A 15322-nucleotide genomic window follows, 5' to 3' on the forward strand; every position below is an offset into this window, starting at 1 on the left:
GCGTCAAAGGTGTTGCTCACATCAAGATACTTAACTATTGATTCTTTAAGATTATAGCTATATTGCGTGTTTGGTTTATTCAAAAGAATGTTCTTGAAAATAATTTCATAACATAGAATCACGCCTGTATTCCTGAAGGGGTCGGCAGATGTGTCTAAATACCCACTCTCCTTACCAGCTATTTCTAAGTCCTATGTAGTAGGGGGCGAGCCTTTACCATGTTCGGGTACAAATCCTGGAAACAACGTGATATATCAATTACCACTTCAAGTAAATATTTAAAAAAAGTCCTGAAGCATCTAATTTGAAAAAAGAAAAAAAAACCTTAAACCTAAACCTAAACCTCAAATGAGTGAAGTAAGTGAGTGTGTTTATTTAAACCTTAAGTGACTAACCATAGAATAAATAATTCACTACACTTGTTACTAGGGCATTAATTCAATAATTCAGCGATTACATAAATCTACAAAACTACTAACATCTACAGTCATCAACTTTACTTAGCAAAACTTTGCCATCAACAAAGGATCTTCGGAACTATCCGTTGAACGTCTATCAAATATTGACAGACCGAAACTTTCTTTATTCAGTCAAGTAAAGCCGGGGGGAGAGGCTAGCGAAGCGTTATTAGCCAACATTGATCCGGGGACAGAATAGCATAGTCATGTCCGATGTCTTACGGGGTAAAAGAACTTTTAAGTAAGTACAAAAGTGTTCTATTTCTATGGCAGTGTTTCTTAGAGGGTGTCATTACATTGTATTGTGAGCGAGGGTAAGAAATGTCATAATATAATAATAATTCGATGGGTGTACTTATATAGTAGACAAAGGGATAATCGACAGACGGTGTGTTTCACCTTTAAAATGTTTTAAGGGGCCTCTACGCGATGGCTTCGGCCCCACGCACGCCTTCCAAAAGTCCGGGACTCCGTAGTACCGCGGCATGGAAAGAACATTACAACAATAGAAATAAAAACATACATTCACTTACACAATCAAACAAAAATAATTACTTAACCTCAGCCTCCGTGGTCTAGTAGTTAGAGGGGCCAAGTTTGATTCCCGATGCGGACACTCTCGAAAATTACTGAGACTGTCCTTTATGAAAAATGTGCAACATTTTGTAATGTTTTTCTATAACATGTTTTTCTTTTTCATACAAATTCCATAGTAATTTCGTGTTTTGACGTTTAGTAAAAACTACCCTATTGCCATTTACCCGGCATAGAACCTGGAAACCACGTGATATCATTGTTTTAAGTTTACGCGGTTATTATCATAATTAAAACACATAATAACGGGTTCTTACCGCGTTTAAATGGGGATATGAGACTCCCGATATTTCGAAATTATGGATCTACCTACTCCACTCCAATCTCATCAGTCATCCCGTGATCATGGCACTTGCAACAGCGTCGAAATATCGGGAGTCTCATATCCCCATTTAAACGCGGTAAGAACCCGTTATTATGTGTTTTAATCACGTGATATCAGTTATCCATGGTCCAAATATTATTCCAAGAAATGGCATACTTGTATTGTATTGTGAAACCTTTTTCTTTTTAATTATTATTAATTTGCCGCAAATGGCATTAACTAATTGGCGAGTCAAACGTGGAGCGCTAAGGACTTTCACTCGGAACAAAATTTAAAACATTAGGACTGAGGCTACCCAGTTTTTTTTTTAATACGCTTACTAAGTACACAAGCCTCGGTGAGTTGTCCGCACCTCAGTTCATCTTGCTTAGATGTACCTCTGACTACCCAAAAGGGGATTTTACTAAGTACAAAAAAAAACCCGTAAGTAAATGAAATATATCAAAACGCGATACATAAAGCCGTCACTTAAAAGCAAAACACTTTACTGTAACACGTTTCCATCAATCCAGTCGGCATTATGATTAGGACTGACAAACGATATTCCTTCAAAAATACAAATAAATAAAATAATATAAAAGCGGGGAATACTTACCTCTAGAATTTCCTTACTTTTCCTTCCGAATCGCTGGTTATTTTGAATTAGAATTAAGTTATTATTGTTCCGGATGAATACCATTCGCCATTGTGGGGATGGAATGGGATGGAATAGGATGGAATTCCATTTTTCATGCCGTTGTGGTATTTTTTCACCGGGAAAAGTGCAAATGACGGCAGAGATTTGTGGATAGCAGGTCGAGACAGCGCGCCGTGACAATAGGGGTACAGGCAGACGAGCGGGTATTGTTATATTATGCGTTTGGTAACTCGCTTAGATTAAGTATCGAGGCTAGCGAAATAATCGAAACAAACATATTGTTATCGAAAATGGTAATCGTCGTAATAATTACATTTCCATGTAAAATTACTTCTGTATTGTTTTTCCGCGATTCACAATATGAAGAGTCAAGCCACTCAACGTAAACTGACTCAATTCACAACGCCAAAATTAATAAATTCTTGTAAGTGATTAACTTAGCTAGACACCTTTACCATTTACCCCGAGGTTCCAGTTTAGGGACCAAACTGTTAAATTTAAAGCTTTAGAAATGTTTCCTAACGCATTTCCTATTGACAAACCTTTAGCTTTCAACAATTTTAAGACAACGATTAAACAGAAACTTTTTAAAAGGTTATCATAGGTTAAGGACTATTTATAAGATAGAAATGGGAATAACTCCCTGGGAACCAATATTAGGCAGCCAAAATACTGAAATTATATTCAAGACTTTTTTTGAGATTTTCTAGGCCCTTGTGCTGAGGTTTTTCTTTGGCTTCACAGGTTGTGAGAGGTTGCAGTAGTTTTAAGCGAATGAAAAGTTTTAGAAAAGTAATATTTATGTAAAAATTGACGATTCAAAGCGTAAGTGTTACCAACTAAATAAAGATATTTTTGAATTTGAGCCCTTTTTGTTTGAGATAAATTGAAATAATAAATAACCACAAACCGCTCGTCTACACGCCCTTGCAGGCAAACGTAGCAAGGGAAGCGTTGATCGTTCGCTTCTAGATTAAGGCATTCAGCGCGGCTTATTGTCTAATTGTCGTATTGTGAGCCTTGCCGTGACAAGAGATCAGAGGCAGGTCTCAACCTTTATTCTCATACAACAATACTTCCTCGGAGGCATACTTACTTTGTTTTTATTATAAACTAGCGACCCGCCCCGGCTTCACTCGGGTGCAATGCTGAGGAAAAAATTAAATTATTTACGACATCACATTAAAAACCTCAAAAATAACAGTATTTCTCCACTATTTAATGGATGTTATTAATGGATGTTGTTGTTGTGTGTTTTTTGTTTTTGTTTTATTTATTGTTTTTATTTTAAGTGACAAATTGTATCTCTAATGCTATAAATAAAATTTACTTTGTGTTGTTATTATACATATAAACCTTCCTCTTGAACCACTCTATCTATTAAAAAAACCGCATCAAACTCCGTTGCATAGTTTTAAAGATTTAAGCGTACATATGGATCATCATCACTAATTTAAGAGCCACGCTCTTGCCGGTGTAGCATGATTGCTACTTTTATAGGGAAAAATTGGGCAGTGGTTTCCCTCTTGCCTTCCGCCCAATATGGATATAAGGACAGAAAAAGCGACTTTGTTTTATACTGTGTAGTGATATTCTTCTGCGTTGAGCAGGATTCCTTTAGCGTGGTTCAGTTAAAGTCACTCTATAATAATTTCTTTTTTGTTACGAAATGGTAGTTTTATATCTTACCAGTAGGGCTAATATGCGCAACGTGATAAAATTTTGTCACGGTCAAATGACCGATAAAATTATCGATTCTGGCGATATAATTATGTCGAATTGTCAGAATACGACCTAAGTTTGCGTAACGTGGCACGCATGTTAGGGGAAAAAACACACTTATCACTTTCGACAAAATTTATTGAATCGATCGATAATATAGCCCTGCTGCACAAAAGCCGTTAACGTTCTCTTCAACTGATTGTTAGGGCCCTATCTCACATAGGACACCAACCAGTATTACACCACCAGCGGGAACTTATTCGGTGTTCGGTTTATTCGGTTGTTGACAGCAAAATGGTTGTGCAACGAGGTAAGGTCCTTTATACAACTACATACCTTTTGTTGGTGGCGTGACCATGTCAAGGTCTTCTAGTGACATATGGCATTTAAACAGATAGATACTTTCTTCCTGTACCCTTCTAGGGCGTCACATGTACCTACTACCATGTAACACCTTAACTGCTTGTGACTTTACAATAAATAAATGAATATGAATAGAATATAATAGAATAGAAAAAGTTTATTATAAAAGGACGCCACACACAAAAAAAAGACAACAACATCATATCTTTCCACTAAAATAATTACAAAAAAGCAGGATGTTTGTCGAAATGATCATAAGGTGGTGGTGGACGTCCTGAGATAAAAGGGCCTCACTCAGCACAAGTCGCGGCGTGAACCACGACGCTGATATTGTGTGGACCCTGTTGGGTGACGCACGAACATCGTGTTCCATAAACATGTGTTAATGGTGTATATACATTATAATATATGCCAAATTATTTTAATAGAATTAGAGTGTACATAGATAAATATTATCGCGAAGAGAAATATAGCTGTAGGCATCGAAATTCTCAAATACAATAACGAACTATATAGTAATATGATCCGTGCTTTGGAGGGCAAGATTTATTTCGCCAAACGTCTCACCCGCATAAAACTACTGCAGCTCAATCTGTACAGCTGAAGAAAGTAGCTGAAAGAAAAGCCTGGGCATTGTACAATTTCAGTCAACCCTTTCAAATGAATGTCGAGTAAATACTTTCTTACCATAACAATCCACGGGCTGACGAGGACACCAGACCTTTCACAGGCAATCTCCGCGGCATGACAAGCTGGTTCCGCGCTCAATGGATCAGTATCTTATGGTGCTTATTACAGCGGACGGGGAAATCAGAAATTAGATAGATAGATAAAATACTTTATTGAGCACAATGGACACAAAATACAGAGATAAGGACAATATAAACACAACACAACAGGCGGCCTTATTGCTCATCAGAATCATTTATTAAACGTAATTATCATGGATAAACTTGTTAAGTGTCAATAAGATTAAGATAAGATACAAAACTCAACAACATAAACATAACAAAACAACAACACAACATAAAACACATAAACATAACATAAACAGCCTATATACGTCCCACTGCTGGGCACTGGCCTCCCCTCAATCAATCGGAGGGGGTATGGAGCATACTCCACCACGCTGCTCCACTGCGGGTTGGTGGAGGTGTTTTTACGGCTAATAGCCGGGACCAACGGCTTAACGTGCCCTCCGAAGCACGGAATCATCTTACTTTTTCGGACAATCAGGTGATTCAAGCCTGAAAAGTCCTTACCAAACAAAGGACAGTCTCACAAAGTGATTTCGACAATGTCCCCATCGGGAATCGAACCCGGACGTCCAGATCGTGAGCCTAACGCTCTAACCACTAGACCACGAAGGCTGTGGCTGTGTGTGTGGGCTGTGTGGCATAAAACACATGTAAAATAATATTGAACATTAATCTCAAACATTTTTCATCATCAAAATCATTATTAAACATTTTTTTTAACATTTATTTAATATAACATTTTTTAATTTAGAATTTACGTCATTTCGCAAGGCGTTATGGCTGAGGAGAAGAAATGACAAGAAACTGCAACAGCAAGACATCTTTTAAATAGATAGATAGATAAAATACTTTACTGAAAAAAAAAACAAAATCAATCTAGTATAGATTACAACATTTAGTGAGACTTACAGTTCAATTTGTCAAATAAAAATACATAAACAAGTACAAAAAAAAAAATTAATTAAATAATAAAAAATTAATTAAAATTAATTTATTTGTCAAAAATGTTAATGTGACATGGTACCAAAGTGTAATTCATAATTTCATAATTTATTCATAAACAATGTCAGGTAAGTAAACAATTATCATAATAAGCAGCAATAAATAAGTCAATCGTACAAATTATAAAACAATTCAAATACACATTATACTTATAACAAAGAATAAAGATCATCAAACAATAAAAAATAAGTCAATTAAAACAATTTATAAAATAGTCAATACATATTAATGCTTGTGCACAATAGGCGGTCTGACTACTAATCAGTTTACATTTATATTTATAAAATAATAAAGCTTTTAAGTAACCGCGTGTTTTCATCAAGACTTTTTATATTTTTATATTTATAATTCGCTTAAACTAGCACCCCACGTGGGCACCTAACGAGCAAAAAGCTCAGTACTGGTTGTCGCGCATTACCCTGATTCCGGTAATTACGGGACTTCTATTACGGTACCGTGACGTCATCGTGACGTCATTAGTGTAAGCAAAATTGTTTTCCAAAGGTTGATCGCCTCTGATAGTTTGCTGTTAATTATCTTTCAAACCGTTCAAGTCGATGACTCTAATGGGAATGAAAGAGGTTAGGGTTGTGTGAGAGGTATTAAGGGTGGAAGCCTTTTTAATTGTATAATAACCTACCTTTACACATAAAAAAAGCAATTTCTTTAACGCTTTAAAAAAAAATTAGCACGCCACATTTTAGAAAGGTACTTTAAACCCGTTTGATATTTAATTTAATAGTAAGAAAGTGACAGTTAGTGAAATGGTATTTATTTTTGGTCTACTAAGATTTATGTGAACGATGTAATGCATTTTAGTTTTATTCTAGTTTATCTTAAGTGAGAATAAATAATCTTTAATCCTAATTGAAGTTTTTCTGTTGAATACGTTGTTGTCAAAGAGTTTTATAGACGGCACTACGGCTCACCACCTACGACGTTGGTCTAACAGAAAGCTTGGTGAGGTATGGTACTATTAAATATAACGACCAGTTCAGTACAATTAGTGATTAAATTTCAATAAGATAACATTTTACGTATACAATAGCTTCAACTTCAACTTTATGGTTGTATGGCAACCGGTACAATAGCTTCAATGCCCGGTAAGAATTAGATCTGTCAAAGTACGAAAGATAGTTTTTTTATTTTTTATTTTTGGCCTGGTTACAAAGACCTTTAGGACACCTCTTCATTTTGGTGCCGGTGCAGATACCTACAGAGAAATATGCACTGTGACGTTCATTAGCATAGTGATGTATCAGTCAATACTAGTCGATTGATTATTTTCTATCTAACAGTACTTAGTTAATCTTGCAATGGATGTACCTCTGACGACCCCAATATATATAGTCCCAATGTATATATATAGTCACAAGCTTACGTTATGTTATGGTGGTAATACAATAAATAAACATTCAACAAGCAACATTTCTTCTCTCCCCTAGGTCCCGACAACGCATCGTGGCGAGTTCATCTCGCGATGGTATCATGCTGTCCACTGCGGACACTAATTGGGCGTGATGCCGGCAGCTAGCGACGTCTGCCCTCTCTCATTATACGCATTTACCCGTACATTTAGATGCGCATTTGTTTCGTACAAGTTCTATTTTGGTAAGTATTGTCGTCTCAAACACAATTGAGTATTTTGATTGCACAAAACTATTGTCAAAGATAGTTAATACCATCCGAGAAGAAGAATATTTACAACATGTATTATCAAAAAAGTCCTATAAAACATCCAGTTTATAAAACAGACAAAGGGCAGCAGTAACTGTCAGTGATATTCAGAGCCGAAGGTCCTAGTACGGATTTAAATAAACGACTCTGGGAGTACTTCAGGCTGGAAAGCAAGAGGGAAACCACTGCCCTATTTTTCCCTAAAAAAGTTGCATGGAGAATACTGCGCCGGTAAGAGCGTGGCGTGGGCGTGGCGTGGATTAATGTTAATGATTATAAGAATATCTAAATGGCCACATCAAATTCCCTGTAGACTGTAGAATCTACTTATCTTGTGCGAACGAGACAGCCAATCCGCGCGCGCTCCGTTACTCCTTTACAACTGCCATTTAAACTAAAGTGAGACGCAGCGGGCTGTTAAAGTAATCTAGCTTGTCACAGCAAGTGGGATGTATATAGGCTATTTATGTTATGTACTAACACACACACAGCACATACAGTACTATTTTACCTAATAGTTACTTACTCAGATCCAATTACATACTGATCCTCTATCTAATTCTCCAAGCGGTCACTCCGTGTCAGATATACTGGCCGCTAATTGACACTCCGTACCGACTGCTCTACAGAATTGGCTTACGAATCAGGACAGAGACAGACAAGACAAAAGTCACTCGGTAAGGCTGACTGCAGACCAACAACTTCGGTACCGTACGCCCCGTCGGTGGTGCGCCCTGTTAAAATTTTCAGTCTTACATTAAATTCTATATAATTTCTATCCCAGAAATATCGCGTGACGTACATCAAGGTCACTTCGATCCCGACTCGTATTCTAACCACTGAATTTAACTTTATGAGATTGAATTTATGTTTGGATCGTAGATAATTGATATGACATGATTTCCAGAATTAAGTCGTGTACTAGGTTCAAGGTGAATTATGAAATTCTGATTACTAAATAAAGACAGATCTAAAACTAACGAAAAACATTTCCCTTTTTCTATTTATGAATTTTAATCAAGATAAACGTAATAATAAGTCCGACATTTTATTACGTTTTTCTATGACGTCACTGTGTGCTTGTTACGAACAAATTCCATAATAATTTCGTGTTTCGACGTTTAGTAAAAAGTAAGTGATTTAACTTCCAATGATAGAACCACCTCACGGTCGAACACTGACTCTTATAATGCAGGTTCTTACCTAGTATAAGAGGCAGGGTATTTTATTGTTATACGTACCAACATGTTTTTCTGTATTTTTTGCTAAAAGTTTGAATGTATGTTTTGAGTCAATATTTTTTTTTAACTACGCCCGATTAATGGCAATAGGTTCGCCCCATAACAAGGGATTTAAACAGCTGGCGAGAAGTGTGTGTGTATACTACGAAGCTCTGCCTACTCTGTACATGCGCTTAGAATCCGAGCCGGGATTTTTTGATGTACTTATTAATAGGTATTTAGATTAGATACAAGATTCGTACTTCGTAAGACCCACTTAATAAAATAGAATACTCGTACACGGACCACATCCGTTCCTTGTCAGATGTACCACTAATTGACAGAGTACGGCGACTGTACAAGATTGGCCACTGTAATCTGAGATACAAGCCGAATAGAAAATGTTCGGTAACACGAGACACGCTTCCGGAAAACTCTTCTTTTGTTTTGTTCCGATGTCTTTTATAAGAGAATATTCTTTAGCTTGGCGTATTTATAAAGATATATAATACCGGGTTCATACTGCATTACCTAGTGTAAATAACTTATATAAGTCCCACTACTGAGCACAGGCCTCCTCCAACCGGAGGCGATATGGAGCATACTCCACCACGCTCCAGTGCGGGTAGGTGGAGAACTCTTACCGCGTTAAAACAGGAATATGAGACTCCCGATATTTCGACACTATTGCAAGTGCCACGGGATGACTGAGTGACAGTCTCGGGAAGGGTGAGTGAGTGACAGTCACGGGAAGAATAAATAACAGCCTCCGTGATCTAGTGGTTGAGCGTTAGGCTCACGATGCGGAGGTCCTGGGTTCGAATCCCGGCGGGGAAATATCACAAGAATTACTTTGTGATCCTTAGTTTGGTTAGGACATTACAGGCTGGTCACCTGATTGTCCGAAAGTAAGATGATCCGGGCTTCGGAAGGCACGTTAATAAGTAAGTAAGTAGTCGTTACACGAGCCATGTCAGCGGCCTTTGGCGGCTCAATAGTAACCCTGATACCAGGGTTGATGAGGTTAGTAATCCACCTCCCAACCCACATGAGAGAAGAAGACTGGAAGAATGAGTGACAGTCACGGGAAGAATAAATGAGTGGCAGTCACGGGAAGAATAAATGAGTGGCAGTCACGGAAAAAGTGAATGATTGACAGTCGCGGGAAGAGTGAATGACAGTCGCGGGAAGAGTGAATGACAGTCGCGGGAAGAGTGAATGACAGTCACGGGAAGAATGAATGAGTGACAGTCACGGGAAAAGTGAATGATTGACAGTAGCGGGAAGAGTGAATGACAGCCACGGGAAGAGTGAATGATCTTCGCACAAAATTCGTCAAGCCCAAGTGTAAATAAGCAGGGATTAATCCTAAACAAGCGACAAATGAGAGCGAGCCCGGTCAGTAATTGTTAGGGGGAGGCGGCTTAGTACTAATTGTGCCACTTTTTATACCATGTTATGTGAGTGTTTGAGTATGCGTGTTTAAATGCATGACTCATTTTGTGGCGTTACTTTTTTGCTTACCCCTTTAGGGGTAGAAGCGTGATCGTATGTTATAAATGAAGATGTATGCCGCAGCCGAGTTCTGAGAACTTATGCGATGATTAAAAATTCTAAGTTTCACACATAAGTACATAAATATTGTGATTCATACCTTCCCAATCTGTGTCATACCAGCTGTCTGTGAATATTAACATCTACTCCATACTTACCATAAACAGTCACTCCCCATTACTTACTTTCCCCATTCCGTATTTCTCGAATCAATTTTACACACTATCCGAATCACAGCAAATAAAACTCCCATTTGCGAGTAATAGAGCTGTAACCCTATAAAATTCACAGTCACACATCTCCTTTCACCCTTCACATACTGTCACGTCCACCCTATTAGGAATCCTATAATCTCTTTACCAACTTATTCGTACATACACAAAATCATAACACAAGCAATTTACATCTTAAACTCATGGACATAAGAAACATGCCAGGATAAATACGAGAAAACTTAGCTGTGTTACAGTAAATACAGTCGCGAAAAAGTAAAAGTATACTCACTCGGTCTTACAAACGAATCTGACACCTAATTACAAATCTATACGCTTCGTTTTCATTTTAATCGGATGGATAAACTAGCGTGGATGACTGTAGACATTGACCCAAGTTTGGGGACAGTATGACTCATCGCTTCCAAGGAAAATGTAGGGAAAGATGGTGACAGACTGTAACACGTGGTGATTTGGTTAACGAGACGCATGCTTGGAATTTATGAGGCTGTTTTGCTACGAGCGTAGACATAGTTGTAACGTCTGCTACAGGCGTAGTAGGTTTCGTAGCAGCTTTCTTTAGTTATATTTAGAGATTATACCGAATTTGACCACTTTAAATATTCCGATTTATCTGTCAAGCGCGCTTTATTCACACAATCTGGACGCGCGCTACTATGGAGTAAAAAAGAGGAAAGTATTAAAAAAATGTGATGACGAAATCTCGTTCATAATGGTATCCATTAGGACCAATATTATGAGTGGTTGCTACTTGACTCACTGATATCCTGTGATTCAGTCAACTTTAAATATAAATCTATATATATTTTGTTAGTAACATAATACATTTCTTCTATCAACAGTACAGTACAATTGGTACTGCTTTTTCTTGAATGTATTAAATATTTTAAAAACTACTTATGCTTCAAGTAAACAACAATAGACTGTTTTTTCCACTCGATACTCCATTCTTTCTTATAATGAAGTTCTTTTTTATGGAAAAACGAAACGGCGAGAAACAAAAGACTACCGTCGTCTTTAGTCCGCCATCTTTTAATTTTAAAACTCTTTAATAATTTATATTTATTACACAATAAAACATACAAAGAAAACAGATAGTACAGGTAACTGATTGAAATAAACACTTTTTATTATTTTTGTAGCTCCAAACTAATCTACTTATGTTAGCAAACTCTACAATAAACGTAAATATTAGTAACATACCCAGTTTTAATCAGTAAATGTTAAGTAGCTCAAATATCACTCTTATTACGGAAACCAAATATTATTACTTACTACAAATTATAATAAGAAATATTAATACAAAATAGTCTTTCAGTTTTCGCTTCTCTCGACAATCATCGTCTTCACTTGTTTTTCTTCCTCGTAGTCCCAGACGGATCACCCGCCAAAACGTTTTTCTCTTAAAAAGTGACGTGACGTTCCTTTTTTGAAATTGCCAACACTTATAACAAATTTTACTATTGAAACTTTCATACAAGTCTTCATGGCTTCATAAATCAAAATATTATCCGTCCAAACTCACCAAACAACTTGCCCCCATCAGCAAGTCAATCCACTTCATAAAGGAAGAAATAAAATCTGAGATACTTTACTGCCAGTCATTAAATTTTCCAGTTATATACGTAGACTGTTCATATTATGTAAAATATAGAGTTTATTATTGAAATTTTATGTGTTTTATACACTTTCTCGCCATGTATAATTTTCTTATGTGTAAAACGATTGTTATAGTCAAAATATAGAAGGTCAAATGAAGGCAACTATGAACAGCGCCATCTATATTTTTGGGGGAACGCAACCTGGAAAGTGAATAAAATAAAAAATAGAAAAGAAAATGTTTATAATAAAAGGACACACAGACAAGACAATAATATCACTTAAATAAATTCACAAAACAATTAAAAGAAATAAGATTCCCATTGACATTCAGAATTTGTCTTTCAACTGTTTTAAGACAGTAGTTAAACAAAAACTTTACAAAAAAGGTTATTATAAAGTTAGTGATTATTTAAAAGATATGAATGCATGGGATTAACTGTCTGAGAACTGATATTAGGCAGCTAAATTACTCAATTGTATACCAATATTTTATGTTTTATGTTTATTTTTATTTTTTTAAAGAACGTCTAGGGCCCTGTGCCGAGGTTTTTCTTGCAGTTTCTTTTCCCCGGCTATACAGGTTGTGAGAAGCTGCAGTAGTTTTAGGCGGATGAGACGTTCGTTATGTAAAAATTGACGATTCAAAGTGTAATTATGTTACCTACTGAATAAAGATATTTTTGAATTTGAATTTGGATTACAAAAAGCATAGGAGGATGATTTTGAAGTAACTGCCTTCTCAATGAGTGCACATTTTTTTGTTAATTATCAAAAAGAATCCGTCTTAGACTGCTAACTGAGAGCAATATCCATTACCACCATCATTAGAACCACAATCTTCACAGAATAACCTTCCAAATAGAAAATAAAATTTGCATGTTCACCATCTGGGCACAATGTAGAACATGGAACCACCCGCTCGCTGCTACTAGAGGTGCCTTTATGATATCTATTATACAGAATGAATAGAAACAGCATGTGAAAAAGGGTGTGCTCTACTATTAAAGCGCTGCATGCATTGCCCCCCAAATACCCTCTAGTTATAAGGTACTAACATAAGGTAAGTGAATTGTATTACCAAATAAATTGATTGTGTTATCTTTAACAAATAAATATTATTATTTTTACAAAATAAAATAAATGAATAAATGAATGAGAAAATAAAAAATCGTCATACTATATATATAGTATTTTATGGCATACAAAATTAATGTTCCTTTGTTTAAAATATTGTTTTCTAAAATATATTTTTTATTTTTTATGTTGGCAGATTTTCGAGATTTAAAAAAATATTTATTGAAAAATCTTACATTATATGACAATTTTTATTTAGCTGGAAACCCTAAAACATTTTTCTCTTTCTCCCATAAATACTATGTTCATCTCTATGCATGTTATAATATAAATAACTAAAAAAGTAGACCAAATGTTAAATGCTGACCAACTGCAAACTATAATACCGTTTTTATTGCGAATTAATGATTATGAATTAGGAATCTAGTAGAGGCCAAACATAGTTCCCTGCTCTATGGCTCACAATAATGAAGTTTGTCCCCTGCTAGTGGTAAAAAACCGCAAATGATTTGCAATTACGAGGCCTCAATAGAGTTATTACATCAATAGGGCTCAGCCCAGCAGGGTGGTCCGCTACAATTGAATTTTAACGATGTAATCATCTACACACGGACATACTGCGATAAATTATGATCTATGTATTTATTTTATTTTTTAAACGATACAAATCGTATGTAATACCATACCTCCTAAATTCGTTAAAGTAAGATGATACACAGCAAAGCAAACACAAATTTTGCATGTTTGCATTTATTTATTTTAAACTTATAAACTAAAAACAATAAAACACATAATGAAACCCCAAAGGGGTTTGTCCTGATGCACATTCCGCTTAGAAATTACTAACAATATACTTAATACATCTATCTATCTATATCAGCCTAAATTTATATCCAATTTTGGACGTAGGCCTCTTCCATGTTTTTCCATTTCCGACGATCCTGGGCTATCGACATCCAGCCATATCCTGCGTGCCGCACAATGTCGTCCTTCCATCTCATTGGTGGTCTTCCTCTCGGTCTTGTGAATGCTCGTGGGCGCCACTCTAACAATCTCCGGGTCCATCTTTCCTTGCTCATTCGAGCAATGTGTCCCGCCCATCTCCTCAACTTAATACATAATATTATCATTTTAGTTTAGAGACCCCACTAGCGTCTTTCGAGCGCCGTCGCCGTGCCGGCGCGCGGCGTCTGTGCGACTTCTACGCGGCGTCGACGTCGCTCGACTGACGCTAGTGTGGGAGGGTCTCTAAACTAAAATTATAATATGTATTTACTTACTTAACTAATGGAACATTAACAATATTGAATAACAGTGATACCCACAACGCGCCACAATAGGTACCGAGTGCGATCATCGGGCCGGCTGCAAACCTGTTTCGCACTAGCTGCTTACACCATATACAGGATGGTTTGCGCAATAATGTTTTTCGGCTTACTGGAAAACAACGTCTTTAATGATTGGCGTTGAATTGGTGTTATTTTTTCGCGTTTTCGAACGGGTTCTACCGTCTTTCATCCTCAACAACAATGTGTCCCAAAAACAAAACAACTGTCGCAGATGGCCAGATTTGTGCGTTGCCAATGCGATCCAAACAAAATCCTATTTTGGGAAGAATCGCGAAACAAACTTAGTGGGCGCTGATAAATAATGCAACGTCGGGTCTTCACCGGGTAGCCGGATCATCTCCGATACCCAGTTTACCGATAAATGAATCGTATTTCGCACGGGTGTGGATTAAATACCGAATTTCTTTGGTAGTGCTTGCCAAGCGGATTCAGTGGTTTTTCACGTAAGTATATTATAGTAATAATATTGTGTAAGTATGTTTTCGTATTTAAAGCTAGTTATTATGCTAAATATTGTATTTTAAGTATATAACACTGCTTTAAGCAAGAACCAACTTTCAACCCCAAATCCGACTAACAAAAGAACTCTTTACAAACGCACAATACACATAACAATAGTAATCAAACGTTGAAATTACACTTCAACACCAATTAGAAAATAATTCACCCTATATAAAAAAAATCAAACAAAGTGGGGCCTTAAAATGGGGCTAAAATTATAATCAACTAGCTGTCTGCCCGCGACTTCACCCAC

The 15322-nt window shown here is 36.6% G+C and overlaps 2 protein-coding genes across 4 annotated transcripts in view; both read right to left on the bottom strand.

Moving 5' to 3' along the window:
- The window catches only part of LOC126366622 (cardioacceleratory peptide receptor-like), a 478107-nt gene extending 472082 nt beyond the window's left edge, over positions 1 to 6025 (bottom strand). The window contains exon 1 of the mRNA XM_050009806.1: positions 6016 to 6025. The gene's annotated coding sequence lies outside the window, so the exon portion shown is untranslated. The remainder of the gene's footprint in view (positions 1 to 6015) is intronic.
- LOC126366578 (protein transport protein Sec24A) overlaps positions 1 to 15322 on the bottom strand; it is a 228222-nt gene that overhangs the window by 30130 nt on the left and 182770 nt on the right. The window contains exon 17 of one of the 3 annotated variants that reach the window (XR_007566364.1): positions 3567 to 3581. The exons of the other annotated variants lie outside the window; for them this stretch is intronic. The gene's annotated coding sequence lies outside the window, so the exon portion shown is untranslated. Of the gene's footprint in view, positions 1 to 3566; positions 3582 to 15322 lie in introns of those variants that run through there. 3 annotated transcript variants of the gene reach the window in all.

Source organism: Pectinophora gossypiella, chromosome 5 (genome assembly GCF_024362695.1).
Source record: "Pectinophora gossypiella chromosome 5, ilPecGoss1.1, whole genome shotgun sequence".
Taxonomy (NCBI): domain Eukaryota; kingdom Metazoa; phylum Arthropoda; class Insecta; order Lepidoptera; family Gelechiidae; genus Pectinophora; species Pectinophora gossypiella.